Source organism: Rhinopithecus bieti, unplaced genomic scaffold (assembly GCF_001698545.2).
Source record: "Rhinopithecus bieti isolate Rb0 unplaced genomic scaffold, ASM169854v2 scaffold_9615, whole genome shotgun sequence".
Taxonomy (NCBI): Eukaryota; Metazoa; Chordata; class Mammalia; order Primates; family Cercopithecidae; genus Rhinopithecus; species Rhinopithecus bieti.
The window spans coordinates 898,168-922,504 of record NW_016806325.1 but is presented as its reverse complement, the minus strand read 5'-3'; the positions used below and the strand labels follow the sequence as shown (position 1 = coordinate 922,504).

The following is a 24,337-nucleotide window of genomic DNA, read 5'->3' as shown; positions in this document are numbered from 1 at the left end:
TGGGGAAACTGAGACGCTTGCACTTACCCACATTCCAAAGATTGATGGCATAGGTTGGGGAAGAAAGAAAATAATGTCTAGAAACAGGTCCCAGAATTTTGTTTTTAGATACTCACTGGCTTAGTTAGCAACATCAGGGCTTAATTTTCTTGATTTCAGAAAAATGGAATTACTGATTAAACAAGACCATGGTTGTCCTACCACTTGAAGTGAGCAAATACTGGGAATGCTGCAAATGCACCTCTTCTGCAAGGCATATTGGTACCTTGGGTGCCTTTTGCTCAGATGTCTGCTATAAAATGCCTGTGAATGTCTGTGAAATTGCACGGTGGCTGGTGAGGGGGAGAGACTTTCTATAACTTCTTGGCTTTATGTGTGGACATAATAACTCTTAGATTAAATGTTGTCTGGAAAATCATCTCTTATTATTCCCAAGCAAAATATGTTTTCTGCTGCGACAGTTAATTGCTTCACTGTTGAACTATTTCATTCGTTCAACCAATAACTGGGCACTCACTATCTAGCACGCACAGTACTTTTCATGTCCATGCAGATTGCATTTACACTGATAGTTGTCCTGTGAATGGACATTTAGTACCATTTAGACAGGGATAGAATGCAAATATGGGGGCACATTACAGATGAAGCTGCTGTTTCTTAGGATGAAGGATTCCTAGAGATGTAATAACATCCATTATTTCTATGAAAAACCACAACATAAAAGGCTGACTTCCATCAACGTGATTTGAAGAAAGAGATTTATTTATAGGTTACCAGGGCTCATGCCCTGGCTGGACGATTCATCTTTTCACAAAGGAATTCCCAGGAGAATCTGCCTGATTTCTAGTCTCTTCATGTTCACAATGGGAGGATCCGTCTAACTTTATATTTACTTTGTAAACGTCTTTCAACCATGCATAGCTTTTCTAGAGCATAAACCTCAAAATACTTCTCATGCCTCCAATGCAACATTAGACTAAAAGAAAACTTGAGAGCTATATTCAGGAGAAATAAATAATTATTTAAGTTCTAGTTTTTTTGGTGGGGGGAGGGGGAAGTAGCAACTTGCTTTTATTTTTGAGATGGAATCTCACTCTGTCACCCAGGCTGGAGTGCAGTGGCATGATCTCAGCTCACTGCAACCTCCACCTCCTGGGTTCAAGCGATTCTCCTGCCCCAGCCTCCCAAGTAGCTGGGATTACAGGCACACACCACCATGTCCAGCTAATTTTTATATTTTTAGTGGAGACAGGATTTCATCATGTTGGCCAGGCTGGTCTCAAACTCCTGGCCTCAAGTGATCCACTCGCCTCGCCCTCCCAAAGTGTTGGGATTACAGGTGTTAGCCACCGTGCCCAGCCCCTATGAAGTCTTTTAATCCTTGTAACAACCCTCTGAGATTAGTAATATTGCTTTCTTATTTTACAGATGGGGAAATAGAGGTGCAGAGGCCAGGGAAAAAGGTCAAGATCACAATGCTAATAGTAAGTGCAAATCTGGGGTATGAACTTGTACAACATGGATTCAGAATGGGTGCTTGTATCTACTACTCTAGGCAAGGAGAAGCAACAAGAGCAAAGTAGGTGGTTATTATGTGCGAATTCTCCTCCTAACTTCGCATCTTAATTTATTTCCAGTCACTATATCTGCCTTGTTGAAAATGAGAGCAAGTTAAAATATGAGAACTAAAATGACACCCGGTGTTCTGTTCTTCGGTCAAGGGCTCTGGTGTGTGAGTGTGTAAGGGGTTGGAGGAGGGAGCGGGCAGAGGCAGAAATGGGAAGCTTTTTAGGCCAGATGCCAGCTCCAGAATGTGATCATATAAATGTGAACCCTGTACATTTAGTAAATAACAGTCCTGGTTCTTAGCTCATTGACTTATCTCCAATGTGCCTCAGACTTTACCCTGGTATTGGCAGTGGGGGTCAAGGCAGGGGGAGGGATACAAGAGAAAGACAACTGATATCTGGATGGATTCAGATCAGATACCTTCGAGAACAGAGATGTGGAAAATCTAGGTGGAATGGCAGAACTAAAGAATGATTTTTTGTTTTTCCCCTACATTCAGAGGAGTTGGAACATTGGGCAGGGGAATGTCTCTGGCATTAGAAAAAGAGAGAGCAGGGAGTTGGGGTTTGTTTGGAGACAGGTTTGCCTTCTCAACCTGCTAAAGGCCAAAAGGATCATAGCCAGAAATGCTTGCCCCAACTCCTCCCCAGCAGAAAGCTTTTCGAGCTTTGCTATAGAAAGAAGGGGAGGAAAGCCAAGAAAAGCCTCCTTTTGGTGAGGCATTTTCTTGGCTTTCTGAAATATCCATGCCAGTTGGTAGGTACGTGAGCTCCTGGTCTGTGCATCCACTACATTAATGCCTTTAAAGTCACCGCCTTCAGAGGCTTCATTGCCTTGCCGAGGTTAGCAGAGCTGGACGTTTACATTCAGGGCTCTGAATGAAAATGAAAGCATTGGCTGTGTTACATTTATTTATTTGTTTGTTTGTCTTGCTCTGTTGCCCAGGCTGGAGTGCAATGGCATGATTTTGGCTCACTGCAACCTCCACCTCCTGGGTTCAAGTGATTCTCCTGCCTCAGCCTCCCAAGTAGCTGGGATTACAGGCATGTGCCACCACAGCCGGCTAATTTTGTGTTTTTAGTAGAGACGTGGTTTCACCATGCTGGTCATGCTGGTCCCAAACTCCTGACCTCAGGTGATCCGCCCACCTTGGCCTCCCAAAATGCTCGGATTACAGGCGTGAGCCACCATGCCTGGCCTATTTATTTATTTTTTTTGAGACCAGGTGTTTCTCTGTTGTCCAGGCTAGAGTGCAGTGGCATGAACCCAGCTCACTGTAGCCTCAACCTCCTGGCCTCAAGGGATTCTCCTGCCTTAGCTTCCCGAGTAGCTGGGACTACAGGCATGCACCACCATGCCTGGCTAATTTTTTTAATTGTAATGTAGAAATGGGGTCTCACTTTGTTACCCAGGCTGGTCTCAAACTCCTGGGCTAAGGCCATCCTCCCTCCTTGGCCTCCCAAAGTATTGGGATTACAGGCATGAGCCACTGTACCTGGCCCAGCTGTGTTACCTTTTGTTACCTGTACATACACAGGCCTCCAAGAGAGAACCTCTATATATCTGCATCTCACCTTTATTCCTGCAAAAAGGAAATTTTCATTGCCTGGAAGGACCTACATGGAACTTACGAGAGACTGGCCTCAAGTCTGACAAGCAGGCCCCTGAACAAGCTTCATATCATTGAGTGAAGAAAAAAGTCAGCTGTTTGTTTTATTCATTCATTAGTATCTGCAAAGTTTGCATTTTGCCATTCAGGTTTTAAATAAATATACCCAGTGATGGACATTTACGTCAGTCACTTAAATTTTCCTCCGAGTATCTCAAGCCTGTGAAAGGGGCCAGAATGAAAGACAACTGTTTATCAAGGTCTTTCGTCTCCAATTGTCTCAGACAGTCTCTGATCTGAGATTTACTGTGGTATGAAAAACTAACTCACAGCCATCCGGGGGTGCCATGCCTCACTTTAAGAGAAAGGAGATGTCTCGATATCCTGACTTCGTGATCCACCCACCTTGGACTCCCAAAGTGCTGGGATTGCAGGCGTGAGCTCTGTCTCTACTAAAAATACAAAAAGTTAGCCTGGCGTGGTGGCGGGCACCTGTAGTCCCAGCTACTCGGGAGGCTGAGTCAGGAGAATGGTGTGAACCCGAGAGGCAGAGCTTGCAGTGAGCTGAGATAGTGCCACTGCAGTCCAGCTTGGGCGACAGAGCGAGATTCCGTCGCAAAAAAAAAAAAAAAAAAAAAAAAAAATAAGAGAAAGGAGATGTTAGAGCATTTCCAATAGACATCTTTGCTTTAAAGGTATCCAGGACAGGTCTGTTCTAAATAAAGCTTCTCTTTTGCCTTTAGAGATCATTTGCATGTACTTTTTCATAAACAAGTTTACTGTGTGCTGCTTAGACTCTAGAACTTCTGAGAAGAAAGAGACTACAAAAACTCTTTGGTGAATTCTAAGGGCACCCTTGTTGGGGGCCTTGTGGCCTAGTAGTAAAATCCCCATTATCCTGCCCTCCTTCCTGGCTAGATATTTCCATCCTGACAGAGGCTTCTGAGAGCCTAGAGCAGGTGAAGTGGGGAGGTACAGCTGGTGAACTGGGGTAGTAGTGCAAAGAGCCAGCCCGGCCATGGGCTTTGGCTGTCCTGAGGACTGAGCCTGCATCTACCACAAGCTAGATTTGTAGCCTTGGGTAACTTTTTCAACCCCTATGAGTCTAGGTTACCTCATGTGGAAAGTAGACCTGGTCACACATACTTCACATGGTTGTGGTCAAAAGTCAACTTCCCTCTCCCTCTCAATCCCTGGTTTTGCTTGGATAACCCCTCCCCAGCCTGTCTTCCCCTGCTGAAATGTCACTTCTTCCAGAAGCCCTTTCTATCTGGCTGAGCATCTCTCCTCCTAAGGGCCCCAGCTTGACTTTCTCCTGTCATAGCTCCTTTCAGGCTATATTATATTGTGTCTCTTGCCCATTAAACTCTGTGAAGACAGGAAACAGGTATGTCTTGTTTACAGTTCCTGGCATTGTTGGCTCTTGCTATTTGTAGAATGGAGTTGAATGGACGCACATGAAATAACCTAACAAACGTGTGGCCTATGGTGGTGATCCCTCTCCTATCCTATCCTATCCTTAAAGTTGTATCTCTTTAACAGGTTACAACTCTAGGCAGACGATTAAAACTGTAGTAGTCACTTGCTCACACAGCTGGATTTCTCTTCTGATCAAATCAGTACCTAAAGCTAGAACTTTTTGGTTTCTCTGTCTCTGTAAGCTCCTGTCTGTATAAAATTCCTTCCTGTTTGCATCATACAGCTTGGTTTTGGAGGTTTTCTGAAACTTTCTTGAAAACTGACCATTTGGGCCAGGCATGGTGGCTTACACCTGTAATCCCAGCACTGTGGGAGGCTGAAGCAGGTGGATCACCTGAGGTCAGGAGTTCGAGACCAGCCTGGCCAATGTAGTGAAACCCCATCTCTACTAAAAATGCAAAAATTAACTGGGCATGGTGGCGGGTGCCTATAATCCCAACTACTTGGGAGGCTGAATCACTTGAACCCAGGAGGTGGAGGTTGCAGTGAGCTGAGATTATATTATTGCACTCCAGCCTGGGAGAAAAGAGTAGAACTCCGTTTCAAAACAAACAAAGAAAAACCTGACCATCTGATGTGCTCCTCTGAGAGTGCTCGTCTTAGGAACCAAGAAGGAGCTGGTTGTTTGGAGATAAGAACCTGGATAAGTCCGTCACAGTGATGGGGAGAGGAGAAGAGAGGAGCAGGGCAGGGGCTGGGGGAGATACCATGTTGGATTGTGGGGGAGACACCATGCAGAGGGGAGGGGAAGATATTTGGCATGAGGGATACTGACCTGGCACTCCCCATACATGTTTGACAAGTGGAAATACTGAAAATAAGATGATATGTGATGGTTCATCACAGCTGTTTTCTTCTGAATAAAATGGGTGAGGACTAGGAAGAGGTAAAATAGAAGAGTTGTTGTCACAGGGAAGTGAAAACTATTGCTCTACCACCATCTGGCCTTAAAACCATATGGGACCTGTGCTGGAATAACAGTGCTGCTTATTTTTGCCATACTGCTTGGCCTCACCTGGGCCTGCCCATTCTTGTCACCTGGTTCCCATGGCTGCAAAACTTGGCTGGGCTGGAAGAATTTAGAGTCAGTTCTATTGTCAATTCTAAAGTTATACTGATCTTCTTTAACAGTAATGATTAACTTCATGGCTAGCTATCACTGAGAGATGAAAATTCAAGCAATTCTCAGGCTAGTATGGTAATCCCTACCTTTCACTATGGATTACTGGAAAAATTCGGTGAGGAAAGGTAAAGGGAAAAATGTAGATAAGTCAAAATGCCCTCAGAGGATGGAAAATGAAGGAGTTTCCCTATCGCTACAATTAATAAACACCAACTACACTAAGATCTACGTGTTACGAAATGGTAGAAGTTGAGAAGCAACTTTCAGGATTCAGTGACCTGGATTTAAGTGAGCGCTGGCTGAGGGTTGGGTGGTGCGTACTCAGCTGTTGACTGCGTATGGGCAAAGTGGCTTCATTTGGCAACGTGCCCCTTCACTCCCTGATATAAAAGCATAAGGGAAATAGCTCTCCTTAGCTTTCTTCACTCATGTTTCCCATATGCTTGTTTCTATCTCTGTTTTTGGTTGTTGTCTCACCAGTTTTACATGTACTGCTGAGTTAACTGATTTTCTTATATTTATTTGTGTATTCCAAGGACTGTGGCCACCCCCATCCCAATATTCATTGTTATTGTCTCACCTTCACTGACTCAGCACAATTCCCTCCACTGTATTGGTTGAGATGTCTCCTTTAGAGGCTTGCTTCTCTGTGCTTAAGGCATTACATCTGGTGTAATACTTCCAGTGACCAACACCTTTAGCTCATCTCACTCATCTTCACCATAAATGAGCATGTTGGATAACCCAGGTCTGCATCCAGAGAGAAAGGGAGGGGACGAAGGGAAAGGGGAAGGTGATCTGAGACCCTGGAATTCTTCATATGACAGGTGCAGTGCAGAGTGGGAAGCACATGGTGTGCTCAGTGTAAGAACTGGGTGCCAGAGGTGACCTGAAGCTTGGCCAGAGAGTAGTGAGTGGGGAAATGCAGGCCAGCCTGGCAGGAAATGACTCTGCCTTGCTGTCACCCCTGTGGACGGCCCTTCTCCTTTGGATTGGGAAGGGTTAAATGAACATTGCTTGTCTGACGACCTAGCTGCATTGTTTATCCTCCTGTGTTGAGAAAATGTTCTTATGCCTTTGATCACCTCATCTTTTCAAAAAACACTACTTAAAATGTTGAAGAGGTGTCTTCAGTTGAAGGGGATTCTGATTTATTTGTACTTGAAAAAGAATCCAAAGGGGAACAATGTCAAGGTTCCCTGTGTAGAGATGAAGGCAGGAAACAGGAAAATATGATGGATGTCTTCTAAAGGAGTATCCCATGTTATCCTGCAGCTCTCCACAATTCTGGCTGTAAGGGGATAGATAATGAGGAGAGAGAAGATTTAAGAAGATGAGAAAAAAAAGATCAGAGGGAAAAGTCCATGCCATACACCAGGGTGCGCACAATCCCAGAACAAAATGCAATTCTCCCAATATTGGATATGATTTCATTGAGAGGCCTAATGTCCCTTAATGTAGCTCCTGTAAGTTTGCATCCTAGACAACTACCTTGTTGTCATTTCTTAGTGTTATGGACTAAGGAATGACAGCATTCTGCATTCCTTAGCATCATACAATGGTTTGTTCATATTCGTTGTTTACCAATTAGTGGTAAATGCACTAATTGCTTATGAAATCAAAGCACACCTTTCTAACTACAATATTATAACCAATATAAAGAATATAATTAAAAGAGTTTAAAATATAAATGAGAATTAGGTTCAAATCTCTCTCAGTTTTTACCATTTGGATTAAGGGGGAGGCAGACATCATGAAGCTTGTTATTGTATTCCCCAGGTTAAATTTTCATTTCTTCAGTCAACAAATATTTATTATGTGGGTAAGGACTTGGCACAGTACAAGGCACAGCGGTGTGCAAGTTGGACCCTTTGCTCACCCTTTTGTCACATATGTCCTGTTGGATGAGACAGACATTGATTAAATAATCACACAAGTCTATGATTACAAATGGGAGAATGAGCTATGAAGGGAAGGGCTATCCATTCATTTACTTCCTACAGAAAAAGGTGCTGATGTTTCAGCAATGCCAGCCCTGAATGGAACAGGCTGGGCTCTGAGGAGACCTACATCTAATGGTTACTCTTTCTGCTGCAAAGTTGGAAAGAGAGAAACGAGGATGAACTGAATTGCTGAAGACTTGATTGAACAGTAAGAATTTTGTTACACTCAGGGCAATATTCTTTTAGCTAATAAAGCCGCTATCGGAATAAAGAAGTATTCCTCTTCTTGGGTCGCTGAGTGTTCAAGTTAAACTGACATTACTTTGGCTGCAAATCTATCAGGTTGAGGCATTTTTAAGATCCATCCTTGCAGAAAATTAGCTTTACAAAGGCTCCACAGAATTTCAGATGATATTAAACTGCTTTCCATTCATTAAGTATAATATTTAATGCGTTGAAATGAACACTAGTGATAAAAATTTAATTAAGATGATAATTAGTGTCACAGCCAAAATAAAAATATATAATTAATATTAAAGTGACTATAAACACATATTTTGACACTTCAGTGGGATTTTAAAAAATGTCTTCAATAAATTCTCAGGAAATTAGATTTCCAAATTTATGGCAAAATGATACTTTTTATTTTTTGAGATGGAGTCTCCCTCTGTGGCCTAGGCTGGAGTGCAATGGTGTGATCTCGGCTCACTGCAACCTCTGTCACCTGGGTTCAAGCAATTCTGCTCCGGCCTCCCAAGTAGTTGGGATTACAGGTGCCTGTCACCACACCTGGCTAATTTTTATAGTTTTAGTAGAGACAGGGTTTCCTCATGTTGGCCATGCTGGTCTTGAACTCCTGACCTCAAGTGAGCTACTCACCTCAGCCTCCCAAAGTGCTGGGATTACAGGTGTGAGCCACCGTGGCTGGCCTTGCAAAATGATACATTGTAAGTATATATAATTGATGAAATATTTTGTTAAGTGCCAGACTTTATACAGTAACTTTACTATAAATTGAAGTGACCATCTGGAATTTTTCATACTTAAATACCAGAAAGTTAATTTGAAGACTGAAATCTATTACTTCCCTTAGGATCATATTCTCATAGAATTTTAGAAATTTAAATTTGTTATGTCTGTATTTATCATTAATTGTTACCCCATGTCAGTTTTCCTATTTGGACTGTTAAAACTTGACTTTCTCTTTCTCCTGATGTAAAACCCCCACACCCACCACCTCTTCACTGTTTACCATCCCCTTTTGGGACTTCATGCACTCATCTGAATAACTTGATTTCAAAGGGCTGCAAAGTATTAATGCAGTAAAGGAATTTTGTAATTTATTCCAGTGACAGAGCCTTTACAGATATTTCTGTCTGTAAGAGGCATTAGTTTAGCGCTCAAATGAGGACTTAAGTCATAGCCACACACATCAGACTGGGCTCATTGAGTAATGTCTCATGGTTCTGTTTTAATAACTTCTTAGCCTTAGTAGATTTATGCTGGCCAGGCTGACATTTTATTTATAGCCCGAATCATTTACACTAAGCCAGAAGGTCTGGACATTCTCAGGAGGCCATCAGTCACTCTAGTGACTAGGGCAAGTTTGACAATGTCTGTCATCTTTCACATTATCCAATCTCCAGTCTGTATATAAAGAAAGGAACGACTTGCTTTGTAAAAGATGAAAGGCGAAGGTGGCTTCCAATCATATAAGTAAGAGAAGGTTATAAGGATTTGGCCTTAAGATGGGATCCGGTTTCTTTAGTCACAGACCATGCCTATGAAGTTTGTTTCTGTTGCAGTTTGACAGTGTTAGATAAGCTGTCAACAGTAGGCCTTTTCTTCTCGAAGAGTTTGTACATGCTTACCAGCAAGTCCTGGGTTCTAGAATTCTGGGTCCATCTACTCCCTTCCCATGCCAATTCCCAGCTTTGGAAATACATACACCTATACTCATCACCAAATATGAAATTGAATCAGAGGAATGAATTGAATTGACAGAAAATATAGATATATTGTTTCTATTCTATTTTATTTTATTTTATTTTATTTTATTTTATTTTAGTTTATGAGACAGTGTCTGGCTCTGTTGCCCAGGTTGGAGTGCAGTGGCACAGTCTCATCTCACTGCAACCTCTGCCTCCCAGGTGATCCTCCTGCCTCAGTCTCCTGAGTAGCTGGGACTATACGCAGGTGCCACCATGCCCAGCTAAGTTTTGTATTTTTTTGCGGGGGTAGAGTTGGGGTTTTGCCATGTTGCCCAGACTGGTCTTGAACTCCTGGGCTCAAGCAATCAGCCTGTCTCAGCCTCCCAAAGTAGTGGGATTACAGGTGTCAGCCACTGCCACTAGTTATTTATTTCTATTTTTTATTTGTAGTAGTGCTTTTGTCTATTATTGAAAGAAGCCACAAGAAATAGCCAATTAAGAGCCCTCCGCCACTAATATTAGGGGGTAGTCATGTATCATAATCCTCAGCATCAGATGAATAAATACTGAAAATATTTTGCTTTCTTTGGGAAACCAGGGCTTTTCTTCTGATGAACAATGTGGCAAAACAATGACATTGACAATATTTCCATTTTTACTTTGGGTCACAAGGAACTCAGACAATTTGCAAACCAACCTTTGTTATCTCTGGGCCTTTTGGCTTGTGAAGTGGAGTCCTATCTTTTTCCCCCTCTGATTCTAACAATATGGTCTGATTTATATCTTTCTTGGTGTTTATTTTTATTTTACTCTTTTATGTATATATTGCTTTTAAAGTCACCTCAGAACCTTTGTGATTTAAGAAAGATTATCAATCAATCAATAAGTAAGGATAGGAGTTTCCAATCATTCTCATAAGTACCATTTTCTGACACCATTTCTTTTTTTAATGTATCTATTTATGGGGTACATGTGCAATTTTGTTACATGCATAGATTGTGTAGTGGTCAAGTCGGGGCTTTGAAGATATTAGGCTGGGCGCAGTGGTTCACACCTGTAATTCCAGCACTTTGGGAGGTCAAGGAGGGTGGATCACGAGGTCAGGAGTTGGAGACCTGCCTGACCAACATAGTGAAACCCTGTCTCTACTGAAAATATAAAAATTAGCCAGGCAGGGTGGCGCACGCCTGTAGTCCCAGGGGGCTGAGGCAGGAGAATCGCTTGAACCCAGGAGGCGGAGGTTGCAGTGAGCCGAGATTGTGCCACTGCACTCCTGCTTGGGTGACAGAGCGAGACCTTGTCTCAAAAAAAGAAAAGATATCCATCACCTGAATAATGTACATTGTACCCATTAAGTAATTTCTCATCATCCACCCTCTCCCCCCGCATTCCCTCTCACTTTGATGCCTCCATTGTCTATCAATCTACTCTCTTCATCCATGTGTGTAGATTTTTTAGAACTACTTATGAGTGAGAACATGCAGTATTTGACTTCTAGTGACACCATTTCTTACAAATGGTCAGGTCCTATGTGTTTTTGGATCAGTATGTCAGGAGGAGGAGGCTGGGTGGAAAAAGTTGGATTTTCTTGAAGTTGGCTTCTCTTGACACCTCCCACTGTTTAAAGAGTCAGCTCATATGTCTCGGAGCCAAACTGCTGAGATTCTCAGAGCCATTCTTCATTTCCTTGGAAGTGAAGGGATTCATGTTTGAAAGAGGCAATTTATCTCTAAAGGGGAAGCAAAAAGACATAACTTGTGTAGTATAAACTCTTGGGAAGTTTTAGGATTATTTCATATTCCTATTTCTACAGGCGACCAAATTCAAAAAGTATGTTTTGTTGAAAATAAGGTCAGATTTATTTTCATTGTTTTGTATCTTCGGTAGAGTTCCAGTTTCTTTTCTTTTCTTTCTTTTTTTTTTTTTTTGAGACAGAGTCCTGCTGTGTCACCAGGCTGGAGTGCAGTGGCATGATCTTGGCTCACTGCAACTTCTGCCTCCCGGGTTCAAGCAATTCTCCTGCCTCAGCCTCCCAAGTAGCTGGGATTATAGGCACGTACCACCACACCCAGCTAATTTTGTATTTTTAGTAGAGACAAGGTTTCACCATGATGGCCAGGATGGTCTCAATCTCTTGACCTCGCGATCCACCTGCCTAGGCCTCCCTAAGTGCGGGGATTACAGGTGTGAGCCACTGCGCCCGGCCGAGTTCCAGGTTTTACAACGTAAAAACAACTGAAAGTATATTGGGTTAAGTGACACCTTTGCATGTGCCAAATCCCAGGGCAGCCTCTCTTTTGCCTGTGGAAGTCCCTGCTCAACCTTGAGTATCTTTCCCCAGCCTCTCACCCACTCCATTCCCAGGGCCTTTTACCTCAAATAGCAAAACACACAATGACAAGTTTAAGAGAGACTATAGAAGAAAGGAGAAAGTGTTATATTTTACTATCCTTGAAGGCACTTTTCACCCCCTGCTTTATAAACAAAGGGCCCTGTATTTTCATTTTGCACTGGGCCCCACAGATTATGCAGCTGGCCAGGCTGAGAACTTACAAGAAAATGCTATCTCCAGCCAGTGACCTGTCAGCCCTGTATAATCCTCCTACTGAAAAATACCTCCTAAAAAAGTCAAGAGCAGAAACTTTATTTATTTAATTTATTTTTTGAGGCAGAATCTCGCCCTGTCACCAGGCTGGAGTTCAGTGGCGTGATCTTGACTCACTGCAACCTCTGTCTCCCGGGTTCAAGCGATTCTCCTGCCTCAGCCTCCCAGGTAACTGGGACTACAGGTGCCTGCCACCATGCCCAGCTAATTTTTGTATTTTTAGTAGAGACAGGGTTTCACCATGTTGGCCAGGATGGTCTTGATCTCTTTACCTCATGATCTACCTGCCTTGGCCTCTCAAAGTGCTGGGATTACAGGCATGAGCCACCATACCTGGCCATAAATCTTGTCTTTTGAGAAATATCTATTCATGTCCTTTGCCCATTTTTAAAAAATAGGATTGTTTGTTTTTTCTTTTAAATTTGTTTAAGTTTCTTGTAGATGCTGGATATTAGACCTTTGTAAGATGGATAGATTGCACAAGTTTTCTCCCATTCTGTAGGTAAGATGGATAGATTGCACAAGTTTTCTCCCATTCTGTAGGTTGTCTATTCACTCTGATGATAGTTTCTTTTGCTGTGCAGAAGCTCTTTGGTTTAATTAGATCCCATTTCTTAATTTTTTGCTTTTGTTGCAACTGCTTTTGACATTTTCATCATGAAATCTTTGACTATGTCCTGAATGGTATTGCCTGGATTTTCTTCTAGGGCTTTTATAGTTTTGGGTTTTACGTTTAAGTCTTTAATCCTTCTTGAGTTAATTTTTGTATAAGGTGCAACGAAGGGATCCAGTTTCAATTTTCTGCATATGGCTAGTCAGTTCTCCCAGGACCATTTATTAAATAGGGAATCATTTCCGCATTGCTTGTTTCTGTCAGATTTGTCAAAGATCAGATAGTTGTAGCTGTTCAGTATTATTTCTGAGTTCTCTATTCTGTTCCTTTGGTCTATGTATCTGTTTTTGTACCAGTATCATGCTGTTTTGGTTACTGTAGCCTTGTAGTATAGTCTGAAGTTGGGTAGCATGATACCTCCAGCTTTGTTCTTTTTGCTTAGGATTGTCTTGGCTATATGGGCTCTTTTTTGTTTCCATATAAATTTTAAAATAGTTTTTTCTAGTTCTGTGAAGAATGTCAATGGTAGTTTAAGGGGAACAGCATTGAATCTATAAATTACTTTGGGCAGTATGGCCATTTTCATGATATTGATTCTTCCTGTCCATGAACTTGGAATGTTTTTGCATTTGTTTGTGTTCTCTCTTATTTCCTTGGAGCAGTGGTTTGTAGTTCTCCTTGAAGAAGTCCTTCACTTCCTTTATTAGCTGTATTCGTAGGTATTTTATTTTCTTTGTAGCAATTGTGAATGGGAGTCCATTCATGATTTGGCTCTCTGCTTGTCTGCTGTTGGTGTATAGAAACGCTTGTGATTTTTGTGCACTGATTTTGTATCCTGAGACTTTGCCGAAGTTGCTTATCAGCTTAAGAAGCTTTTGGGCTGAAATGATGGGATTGTCTAGATATAGGATCATGTCGTCTGCAAACAAAGACAATTTGATTTTCTCTCTTCCTATTTGAATACACTTTATTTCTTGCTCTTCTTGATTGCCCTAGCCAGAACTTTCCAATACTATGTTAAATAGGAGTGGTGAGGGAGGGCATCCTTGTCTTGGGCTGGTTTTCAAATGCTTTCAGCTTTTGCCCATTCAGTATGATATTGGCTGTGAATTTGTCATAAATTGCTATTAATTTGAGATATATTCCCTCAACATCTAATTTATTGAGAGTTTTTAATATGAAGGGATGCTTAATTTTATTGAAGACCTTTTCTGTGTCTATTGAGATAATCATGTGGTTTTGTCTCTAGTTCTGTTTATGTGATGACTTACATTTATTGATTTTCATAGGTTGAACAAGCTTTGCATCCTGGAGATGAAGCTGGCTTGATTGTGGTGGATATGCTTTTTGATGTGCTGCTGAATTTGGTTTGCCAGTATTTTATTGAGAATTTTTGCATTGATGTTCATCAGGAATATTGGCTTGAAGTTTTCTTTTTTTGTTGTATCTCTTCCATGTTTTGGTATCAGGATGATGCTGGCCTCATAAAATGAGTTAGGGAGGAGTCCCTCCTTTTCAATTGTTTGGAATTGTTTAATAAGAAATGATAGGAACTCCTATTTGTGCCTCTGGTAGAGTTCAGCTGTACATCCACCTGGTCCTGGGCTTTTTTTGGTTGTTAGGCTATTTATTACTGTTTCAATTTTAGAACTCATTATTGGTCTATTCAGGAATTCCAACTTCTTGCTGGTTTAGTCTTGGGGGGTGTATATGTCCAGGAATTTATCCATTTCTTCTAGATTTTCTAGTCTATTTGTGTAGAGATGTTTTATAGTATTCTCTGATGGTTGTTTGTATTTCTGTGGGGTCAGTGACGATATTCCCTTTATCATTTTTTTATTGTGTCTATTTAATTCTGCTCTCTTTTCTTCTTCATTAGTCTGGTTAGTGTTCTATTTTATTAATTTTTTTCAAAAAGCTCCTGGATTTGATAATTTTTTGAAGGGTTTTTGTGTCTCTATCTCCTTCATTTCCTGCTCTGATCTTGGTTATTTCTTCTGCTAGTTTTGGGGTTTGTTTTCCTTTGGTTCTTTAGTTCTTTTAGTTGAGTTGTTAGGCTGTTAATATGAGATCTTTCTAGCTTTTTGATGTGGGCATTTAGTGCTATAAATTTCCCTCCTAACACTGCTTTAGCTGCATCCCAGAGATTCTGGTATGCTGTCTCTTTGTTCTCATTAGTTTCAAAGAACTTCTTAATTTCTGCTTTAATTTCATTATTTACCCAGGAGTCATTCAGGATTAGGTTGGTGCATTTCCATGTAGTTGTGTGATTTTGAGTGAGTTTCCTTATCTTGAGTTCTAATTTGATTGTGCTGTGGTCTGAGACTGATATGATTTCAGTTCTTTTGCATTTGCTGAGGAGTGTTTTACTTCCAATTATGTGATCAATTTTAGAGTAAATGCCATGTGGTGCTGAGAAGAATGTATATTCTGTTGTTTTTTGGGTGGAGAGTTCTATAGATATCTATCAGGTCCACTTGATCCAGAGCTGAGTTCAAGTCCTTAATATTTTTGTTGATTTTCTGTCTTGATGATCTGTCTAATATTGACGGTGCTGTGTTAAAGAATCCTACTATTATTGTGTGGGAGTCTAAGTCTCTTTGTAGGTCTCTAAGAACTTGTTTTATGAATCTGGGTGCTTCTGTTTGGGTGTATGTATATTTAAGATAGTTAGCTCTTCTTGTTGAGTTGATCCCTCTACCATTATATAATACCCTTATTTGTCTTTTTTGATCTTTGCTAGTTTAAAGTCTCTTTTGTCGGAAACTAGGATTGCAACCCCTGCTTTTTTCTGCTTTCCTTTTGCATGGTAAATTTTCTGCCATTCCTTTATTTTGAGCCTATGTGTGTCTTTTCATGTGAGATGGGTCTCTTGAATACAGCACAACTGTGGGTATTGACTCTTTATCCAGCTTGCCATTCTGTGTCTTTTAATTGGGGTATTTAGCCCATTTACATTTAAGATTAATATTGTTATGTGTGAATTTGATCCTGTCATCATGATGCTAGCTGGTGATTTTGCAGACTCGTTAATGTAGTTGCTTCATAGTGTCATTGGTCTGTATACTCAGTGTGTTTTTTGTAGTGGCTGGTAACAGTTTTTTCTTTCCATATTTAGTGCTTCCTTCAAGACCTCTCACAAGGCAGGCCTGGTGGTGTTGAATTCCCTCAGCAGTTGCTTGTCGGAAAGTAATTTTATTTTTCCTTCGCTTATGAAGCTTGGTTTGGCTGGATGTGAAATTCTGGGTTGGAAATTTGTTTTTCTTTTTTCTTTTTTTTTTTTAATTGTACTTTAAGTTCTAGAGTAGGCATTTTTTAGGCCACGCATGGTGGCTCATGCCTGTAATCCTAGTCTTCTGGGAGGCTGAGGTGGGAGAGTTGCTTGAGACCAAGAGTTCAAGACGAACCTGCCCAACATAGAGAGCCCCCCTCTTGAAAAAAAAAAAAAAAAAGAATGTAAACATTTAAAAATTCAAATTCCTTTGGCTTATTTCTTGAGTTTTAGCTTAGATTACAGGCATTATGCTAGTTCTCAATACTTAAAAACATTTTTAGGCTGGGCGCAGTGGCTCATGCCTATAATCCCAGCACTTTGGGAGGCTGAGGAGGGTGGATCACAAGGTCAGAAGATTGAGATCATCCTGGCCAACATGGTGAAACCCCAACTTTACTAAGAATACAAAAAATTAGCCGGGCGTGGTGGCAGGTGCCTATAGTCCCAGCTACTGGGTTCAGGAGGCTGAGGCAGGAGAACTACTTGAACTCAGGAGGTGGAGGCTGCAGTGAGCCGAGATTGTGCCACTGCACTCCAGCCTGGCAACAGAGTGAGACTCCATCTCAAACAAGCAAACAAAAAAAAATTTTCTCTTCTCCCTTAGATATATATGAATTAATTTCCATGTTTTCTAGGTTCTAAATTTAATATCACACCATTCCATTGCCTGTCATTTTTTCTAGCAGAGATGAGACGTAGACTTGGAGCCAGACACACTTGTTTATAGGTTGCTATAGCTATGGTGCCACTCAGGACTTTGTTCTTTAGAACAATGATCACCTTTTACCTTGATTATTACTCAAAATGCATTGAGAAGATATCTTCACCAACCTATGGTAGGCTATTGGATGATAGAAAGCAATCTTGTAAGTCAAGGCTTCCAAGGTAATATGCTGATAATTTTAACAACATCGATTAAAATGACCAGAAATAGATATTCTTTTCTTGGGACAACTTAATGAAAGATGTTTTAAAGTATCTGACCTTTCTAAATGTTAGTGATGCACAGGAAATGAAACTGATTTGGGAATCTAAAATAAGCACTCTAATGAAGTAATGCAAAAACTTACTTACCATCTCTAATATAATGGGTAAATAAAATCTCTGAATACTCATTTTAACCCATAATATCCTCTCTTGACACACTGTTTCATGAAGTTAATAAAAACTGTGGGTATGATAGGCTTGAATTTTGTCCCTCTTTTATCCCTAAACTTTAACTGGTGAAGGTGCCATTGATCAGCAACATGTTTAAAAGGACTCTAGTAGTTATGCAAAGAGCCCACTTTTTTTTTTTTTTTAATGTATAATTGAGTTTAGCTGAAAGAATGGAGTGTGAAAAGACTTGGCAGACATCATCAAACCAACCCAATGTAAATAATTTGTGAATAACAGTAAGTCTGCTAAAATAATCTGGAAAATTTAAAAAATCTGTCTAAGACCTACATAACTATACACCAGCAGGTATCTTTAGATTTCCCCAGAATGCCATTTGGTGTATGTGTCTTCTGGTCTGTAGTAGACAGGCACTCTTAGGAAACCCAGCGTGAATAACAGAAATCCAATACAAACTCTTTTTTTTTTGAGATGGGAGTCTTGCCCTGCCCTGTTGCCCAGGCTGGAGTGCAGTGACATGATCTTGGCTCACTGCAAGCTCTGCCTCCTGGGTTGACACCATTCTCCTGCCTCAGCCTCCTGAGTAGCTGGGACTACAGGAGCACGTCACCACACCCAACTATTTTTGTTTTTGTTTTTTTAGTAGAGACGGGGTTTCACCGTGTTAGCTAGGATGGTCTTGATCTCCTGACCTCGTGATCTGCCTGCCTTGGCTTCCCAAAGTGCTGGAATTACAGTTGTGAGCCACTGCACCTGGCCACCCAATACAAACTCTTTAAAGTGCAAAAGAAAATGTGTGGAATCCAAGAGCCCAAATACTGTTTTCAGGGTTCTGCCTCTTTTCCTCTTGCTATTCCTGACTGCTTTTGCATGTTAGCCTCATTTTTATCTATTGTAGATGACTTATTTCTTGGGTTAGGGACAATGGTTATAGGCAGCTCCAGATTTCCTTTTTCTCAGAACTTGCCACCTTTGAGAGAGAAAGGCCCTTTCTTTTACAACTTTTACATGAGAAATCCGAGCCAAGACCCAGGCTGATCCTCACACACTCTGGCCTCCCCCGACGGGAGACAGGGAGAGGGTCGGGACAGCTGCACTGAAACCACATAAATTGCAGTCCTTTTAGGAAATAGCTGTGCTGGCTTCCAAAAAGAGGGGTGTGCTGGAGGCACAAAATACAATAAATAGTCACTATTTGTCCATCTTATTGTCATTTTTATAAGCTATAAATTTAGTGGCAAATATGTTTGTTTAGTGATTTCTACATTGGTTTTTGGATATGTGTACATGCATGTTTTTGTTTTGCTTTATTTTGTTTTAGAGCTATGATTTTGTTTTTTCCAGATAGGGTCTCACTGTGTTGCCCAGGCTGGAGTGCAGTGATGCAATCATGACTCACTTCAGCCTCGAACACCAGGGCTTGAGTGTTCCTCTTGCTTCAGCTTCCCTGGTAGCTTGGACCATAGGTGCATACCACCATGCCTGGCTAATTTTTAAAATTTTTCTTTTGCAGAGATGAGGTCTTTCTGTGTTGACCAGGCTGCTTTCAAACTCTTGGGCTCAAGTGATCCTCCTACCTCGACCTTCCTAAGTGTTGGGATTGCAGGCATCAGCTACCGTGCCTGGCCAATGGTTGTATTCTTTAAAGGAAGGTTCGGTTTTTACTGGGAAATATATTTGCCCAAATTCTAAGCTCAGCTTGTCCCCAGAGTTTGTCCTTGGAGATGCTTGGGCAGCTGTGAACTGGAAATAATCTGGTGATGGAGATCATAGAGGTGGAGGCGAAAGAAGTGGAGATACAGTGTGCAAGTGGGGAGATGAATTCTTATTTTTATGACACTACATTAAAAAATCTTAAATGTGAGCAAATTGTTCTCTACTGATGCAAAAAAAAAAAAAAAAAAAAAATATATGGACTATATTTTTAACCAAAGTATATAAGTAATCTTAAATGTTACACAAAATTTTTATCTGACCTGAGGACACTCTGGAACTCTGAGGAAGGTACATTTCATAAGCAGAACCTAGATGTGTTAGGATGGCTCCATAAAAAGAAACTTTCTGATAAAGGAGGCAGAAAAACTAGGATGAAGAGTCAGAGTGGTTATAGGAACTCCTCAAAATAACTTGTCCTTTGGGAAAGGAGGCTGCTTTGCCAGTCTGGCAGTGGCAAATGTGAAATGAGATTATAGTAAAAGGCCAGGGAAAACCCAGGGTGTTTGGCTTGAAATAAAGTTGAATAATAGTAGGCCGGGCATGGTGGCTCACACCTGTAATCCCAGCACTTTGGGAGGCCGAGGCAGGTGGATCATCTGAGGTCAGGAGTTTCAGACCAGCCTGGCCAACATGGTGAAACCCCATATCTATTAAAAATATGAAAATTAGCTAGGTGTGGTGGCACATGTCTGTACTCCCAGCTCTTAGGGAGGCTGAGGTGGGAGAATTGCTTGAACCCAGGAGGCAGAGGTTGCAGTGAGCTGAGATCATGCCACTGCACTCCAGCCTGGGCCACAGAATGAGACCCTGTCTCAGAGAAAAAAAAAAAAAAAAAAAAATCAACTATAATAATAAAATAATCTCTGCCTAAAAATTCAAGTTAAACTCCATTGAGCCCATGTAAGTAATTAAGTAATTGGAAGCACCGGGCTCAATTGCATGTCCTGAATGTATTTTTTTTTTCTTTTTTTTGAGACAGAGTCTCGCTCTGTCACCCAGACTGGAGTGCAGTGGCGCAATCTCGGCTCACTGCAAGCCCTGCCTCCTGGGTTCAAGCCATTCTCCGGCCTCAGCCTCCCGAGTAGCTGGGACTACAGGCCCCCACCACCATGCTCAGCTAATTTTTTTTTTTTTTGTATTTTCAGTAGAGACAGGGTTTCACCCTGTTAGCCAGGATGGTTTCAATCTCCTAACCTCATGATCCACCCTCCTTGGCCTCCTAAAGTGCTGAATTACAGGGGTGAGCCACCACGCCCGCCCTCCTGAATGTATTTTATTAACCTTAAAGAGACATATTTGTGGAATACAAAAACAGCATGGCAGCCTTGCCTATGCAGTGTGTCCATGTGGCAGTGATGGAGGAGTTGGAGGACAATGGAAACGTAGGAAGGGTGGAGAGGGTCTCACTATGATGCTGTACTTGTTCATGATAGTGCCTAAGTGTATATAAGAACTTATTCCAGAAACTTAACTTCAGGTTTTCTTATAAAACAGTTAAAAACTTAAAAAGAAAATATTAGAAGGGCAACCCTACTTTTTAAAAAAATGTATTACCAGTTCTCAAATCTTGAGATAATTGTAGTAAATTAACAGAAACTTTTTTTGTAAAACAATCCAGAGTATTGAGAATAAATCCACATTAGTCACTTTCTGTAAAATAGAAGAAAACTTGAAAAATTGAGGACAGACAGGATAGTGAACCATTGAGGTTATTGAAAACTCAGTGACATGAAAGGTCTGTTCATCAGGGTATGCTCCTGTCCTTGAGGAAGGAAAAAGTGTTCCTCTTTCATCTAATCTCAGTAGTCCTGCTCTAGACCCCATCTTTACTTAATTTCTCTGTAACGTGACTCCAACCATGATCTCTGTGACAGCGGCTGCTAGTTGCCAAGCCAATACCAATTTTCCTCATCTTTCTAAGGAGAAGAATCGATTCTGTCGCAGGAGGCAATGTGTTCAACTAGAACACCTCATTTTCTAGTCTACCTTGAGATTAGAGATAGCCAATGAGATTAATTGTAACTTATTGGGTAGAGTTTGTGGGAAGCATTTAAAGTGGCAACATATCTGAAAAACACATTTCTGTCCTCTTTTTCTTTTCTCTGGTTGGGGAGCTAGATGTTAGACTAGGATGTTAGCACACCCTGATGAATAGACCTTTCATGTCACTGAGTTTTCAGTAACCTCAATGGTTCACTATCCTGTCTGTCCTCAATTTTTCAAGTTTTCTTCTATTTTACAGAAAGTGACTGGATCTCCAGCAGCCGTTTTTGATGATTAGGGAAACTTAAAGATGGAAGATGTGCTAACGATGGAGAAATGGCAAGATGGGAGAGGCCTGGGTCTCTGACGACCAGGGAGCAGCCAAACTTTTGTCTATGCTGATCATGTCTGAATCTCCAGGATATACAACAGTGTCAGTTACATAATAGGTGCTCATGAATTTTTGAATGGATCAGTAAATAAATGATGTGTGTTCACCTGGACCTCCTCCAAATGTCTGCAGCTGGTTCTGCTCCATCCTGTATATTTGATGATCTTTACTTTCCAGTTCTACCAATATCTCCTTGAATGTACTTTTGCATCTTACTTTTGATGCAGCTTTGAACTTCTTTACGTCACTGTCCTATTACCACCTGGAAAACTCTATCTGCTTGGACTTACACTTTTACTTAAATGGCATATAGTTTTAGAAAAAACAAGGCTTCATAGGAAGGGCCATCATAATTTTATTTATTTCTACAATGGGAAAAAAGTTAGATACTCTGGACTTTGAACAATTTTCAAATATACAAATAAATTTATTTTTCAGAAAAAGTGTCTGATTAGTTTCCATTTTCTAGTGAAATCAAAGTAGGAAGAAGAGATTTAGAGGGCTTTGAAAATAAGGACTAACTATATCACTTTCATCTGATGCTAGAACCATTTCATTTGGCTGTAACTTTGGGCCTACCTATCAGCTACTCTTTCAATATGGGAGCAAAACCAACGTAACCAATACATCTGATTCTCAAATGTGTGCCTTGCTTGGTAGACAGATTACAAAGAAATGACATTCATTGGACATTTTATTCAGGATGTATCGGAAATATTTTAAGTATTAGCCATAGTAAAAAGCATTAATATATTTATTCAATAAGTTGATTAGGCACCTACTACATGTGAGTCTCTGGGAGTGGGTGCTGGGTTTAGAGTGGTAAATTAATCGCATATGGTCCCTATCTTCATGGATCTTACAGTCTATTGGAAGAGTTATACATTAAATAATCACACACAAGTATATTTGAGTTACATATTGTGATAAGTACTATAAGTGAAGAGAACAGGGTGCTATCAAAGGGAAAAGCCAGGGGAATCTAGTTTATATTTGTTCATCAGAAAAGGCCTCTCTGATATTGAAATTAAGACTTGAAAGATGAGAAATATTTAGTGAGGAAAATGATTCAGGGAAGTGTATTCCTGACAAAGGAAAGAATGTGCAAATATGCTAGGCAGAAACAGTTCACGAGCATTTAAGGAACTCAAAGCATCCCTGGGGCATAGAAAGCCAGAATAATGCCTGCTGCAGTTAGGCAGGAGACACAGGCAGGACTAGGTCATGCAAGGCTCTGTGTACCCTACTGTATCAGTGGTCTATTGCTGTGTAACCATCCTAAAACATAGTGGTTTAAAAGAACAACCCGGCCAGGCACCGTGGCTCATGCCTGTAATCCCAGCACTTTGGGAGGCCGAGGTGGGCAGATCACCTGAAGTTGGGTGTTCAAGACAAGCCTGACCAACATGGAGAAACCCCATCTCTACTAAAAATACAAAATTAGCCAGGTATGGTGGCGGGCACCTGTAATCCCAGCTACCGGGAGGCTGAGGCAGGAGAATCGCTTGAACCCGGGAGGCAGAGGTTGCAGTGAGCCAAGATTGTGCCATTGCACTCCAGCCTGGACAACAAGAGGGAAACTCAGTCTCAAAAAAAAAAAAAAAAACCACAACAACCCTTTATTTGCCCATGATTCCATAGGTCAGCACTTCAGGCTGAGTTCAGCTGGATGGTTTTCTCCTGGTCTCACCTAGGCCCACTCAAACAGTTGCAGTCAGTTGGTGACTGTAATAGCCAGTGGTCCAAGATGGCCTCCTTCCACCAGGCAGTTGGTGCCAGCTATGGGCAAGGCCTCCTTCTCCATGTTGTCTTTCATTCCCCTAGGAGGATAGCCTGGGCTTCTTGACATGGCAAATTCAGGGCAGCAAGAGAGCAGATCAGAAGCTGCAAGGCTTCTTGAGGCCTTCCTTGGAAGTTGTACAATGCTACTTCCACCTTATTCTATTAGTTGAAAAATGTCACAGGGCCAGTTCAGATTCAAGATGTGGGGAAATAGATTATAATTCCTGATGGAAGGAGCTGCAAAGCATCTATGGCCATTTTTAATCCCTTAGACTTAAGATGTATAGATTTTAGGCTGGGCATGGTAGCTCATGCCTATAATCCCAGAACTGTGGGAGGCCAAGGCAGGCAGATTGTTTGAGCTCAGGAGTTCAAGACCAGCCTGGGCAACATGGAGAAACCCTGTCTCTACAAAAAAGTACAAAGATTAGCTGGGCATGGTGGCATGCACCTGTAGTCCCAGCTACTTAGGGGCCTGAGGTGGGAGGATCACTTGAATATAAAAGGTTGATGCTACAGTGAACCATGTTTCAGCCACTGCACTCCAGCAAGACCCTGTCTCAAAAAAAAAAAAAACAAAAAAAAAACATAGATTTTATTTTGAGTATAAGGAAAAGAGATTACAAGCCTTTAGATAATGGAGTGGTATCATCTGGTATATGTGGGGTGTTGCCTCTTCCTCCCTTCCTCCCCACTGTTGTCCCAGCTTTTGAATTTAAGAAGCCTAGATAATGAGGGAAGTGGAAAGGACTCGTGGTATAGGCTATAGCTTTGAGGGAATACATGATATCTAAAAGTGAGGTCATCCTGGTGGGAGAGCAATTAGAACTTGGATGCTTATGGTTTACTTGGAATATTGAGTTCTCTCTCTCTGGAGGTCCAAGAGGAATTGTAGGAGGCAATATCAAACTTATATACAGTTATAGGATAACTCAGTAGGAACCTGTGTTGTGCTAAAACCCCAAACAGTATGCTGGCATCTCAGCAGATATCAGCATGGATAGATGATAGACAAAAGTCAGGTACTCACATACCCCAATCTTTCTCCTGGATAGTCATCCAGAATTAGATGCACCCTCAGGGGCAAGGGAGTAGGGAATGCTTGTCATATTCAAGGATGGAACTCAATGCTTGAACTCAATATGAACAATGGAACTCGAAGTAGAAACTGAGTTTCTTTCTTTCTTTTTTTTTTTTTTTTTT

General features: G+C 41.2%; 1 long non-coding RNA gene across 2 annotated transcripts in view; it reads left to right on the top strand.

The window, feature by feature from the left end:
* The window catches only part of LOC108531837 (uncharacterized), a 103,939-nt gene that overhangs the window by 10,011 nt on the left and 69,591 nt on the right, over nucleotides 1–24,337 (top strand). For both annotated transcript variants that reach the window (XR_001886297.1, XR_001886296.1), the window contains exon 4: nucleotides 1,429–1,484. This is a non-coding gene — a long non-coding RNA (uncharacterized LOC108531837). The remainder of the gene's footprint in view (nucleotides 1–1,428; nucleotides 1,485–24,337) is intronic.